Below are 2,312 nucleotides of genomic sequence, written 5' to 3'. Positions count from 1 at the left end.
AAACCACCCAAAAAAAAACTTTGAAAAAACATTAAGGAAGTTGAATCTTCCGAGACAACGAAACCCAGTCATTTTCTGCAACCAATGAGCCCCTGGTTACAGCCAGCTGAGAGCTCAGACAGAACCAGGGAGCAATGTGTGGCTGAAGCCACGGCTTCTAATGAAGATTCATGTTCATTCCCACTGAGCACAGCAGCTCCTGCCATTGCAGAGCAGAGCCAACTGACACTTCAAGGATATTAAGTAAGTTAGTTCCAGGCTAGCAGGCAAACCAGGACTGTAAGAGCAGAAAAAACAAAAACGCTCCCTGTGTCACAACCAGCACACATGCAGGTGTCTCAATCACAGCTGTCTGAGCAGAGAGGCTTTGCTTTCAGGACACCTGGAGCACCAGGTTACCCCATCCTACAAACCCTGTACCCACAGGGTGGCTCGGGGGCTGATGTCACCACGGTGCCCTGCTCAGGTGATTCCAGTCCTGTGCTGCCCGAGAGGCTCCAGGGAGCAGAAGGCAGCACAGAGCAGCCCCCGAAGGGAACAAATTCAGACTGTTCAGCAGCACAGCGGTTGTTTAACCGGCCACATGAGGCCTCGCTATCGTTTGAAGCTAACGCACTAAGAAAGAATAGAATAATTAGAGCTGGTGAAATCACAGCACTCATGGCTGCGAGATTTAAACAAAGGAGTGTGCGAAAAGGAATGGCAAGATGCTCTATGCCAAGAATAACATGTTCGTATAGAGAGGAATGGGAGGTTACAAATTGCACACACCTACGGCTGCTGACAGCCATCACGGTGCTTTGGGCACAGCACCAACCCACGGCCTCACTCTGTGGGGCAGAGAATGCAGCCAGAGAGGGAAGGAACCATTTCTCCAGCAACAAAGTGGTCCATCGTTCCCAATCTGCACTTAACAGATGGTGTTCAATTTAGTATTCATATCTTTCGAGTGTCTTACCAAACAAGACTAAACAGTATCTTGAAATTTCCATTTTCCACTTTCCGTGAGATTGCTAGAAGGATCACAGACAGATTTCACTGCTGCCAACGAAAGCTGTCGCTGCCTTTTAATGAAGGATGCTCGGAGCAGCAGGCAGCCCGGCTCCCGCCCGCTGCACACCTGCACTCAGCCCCACTCAGAACAGGCAGCTTGATCCCTGCACGGGATCTAAGATACAGAATGGATGGGCTCAGAGCTCAGACGCGTGGAAAGCATCGTGCATCACCACCTCTGCAGCTCCAGCACTGCGGGGAGCACTGGGATGGGAGCAGAGGAGCCGTGCAGAGCTCTGCCTGCTGCCTCTGTGCTCCTCCATGCACCCCCAGCTCCGTGTGGTGTCAACAGAAACAGCAACAGCCCGCTGCGAGGTGCCGCGTTTAAGGACAGTGAGTCTGACACAGAAGCTTGCTGTCAAAACCATCTGATGTGGTAAATAAGCTCACAATATGTTCTAGCGTGGAAAAGCTGCTCCATCTCGAGCATGGATACGATTTGTTCCAAAAGTTACGTAAAATCAATAAAAAAATGCCAGTTGTACACACAAGGCTCAGCCCAGTGCTCAGCACCAGCCCCGTCCCATCCTGATGGGTGGGACATCACGGGACCCTCACCTGTCCTACGGCACCTTCCTGCTTTACATTGCATACGCTCATCCTAATGTCTGTTCTGGCAGTTTTAATACGAAGTTCAGGACATCTCTGCTACGGAAATCCCAGCACAGGAACATCCCTGCTGCCCTCCAGAGCAAACGCAATTCCATTTGATACTCATAATAGTTCCATCTCCCATTAACTTCCTCTTTATTTAAAAGATTTATTACTGCCTTGTATTAATGAATTTGTTCCTCTATTTATTTACCCTGTTTTTCTGTTTTCTCCATTTCAATCAGAATCCCAGAGTTCTCCCGGATCCTCCCGTGGGTCACTTCTGTTCTGCTTTATGCAGGCGATACCCATCAGGGCACAGCAGATAACTCTTAATTAGCGGTCAAAGGAGGAAACTGCCTTCAGGTACACATTACCTACAACCAAACGGCGGCCCTGGGATCGCAAATAAGCACAGAACAAAGCGGACAGATAAGAAGCGTGGAGCTGCCAACCCCTGCGGCACTGCCGGTGCTCACACAGGGGCACAGCGAGCTCACAGCCGAGCATTACAACCCGGGGAGCGGGGAACCAACACAGCCGGGCACCGCCAGGCACACGGACCGACGGATTTACCGCATCCGCGCTCAGAACTAACCCAAACCTACGGCGAGACGCATCGAACGGACCGCGCTCCCGCTGCCCGCCGCCGCGAAGGACGCACGGAG

Source organism: Meleagris gallopavo, chromosome 28 (assembly GCF_000146605.3).
Source record: "Meleagris gallopavo isolate NT-WF06-2002-E0010 breed Aviagen turkey brand Nicholas breeding stock chromosome 28, Turkey_5.1, whole genome shotgun sequence".
NCBI lineage: Eukaryota > Metazoa > Chordata > Aves > Galliformes > Phasianidae > Meleagris > Meleagris gallopavo.
The sequence above is the reverse complement of the archived record's forward strand: the minus strand, read 5'-3'. Positions refer to the sequence as shown.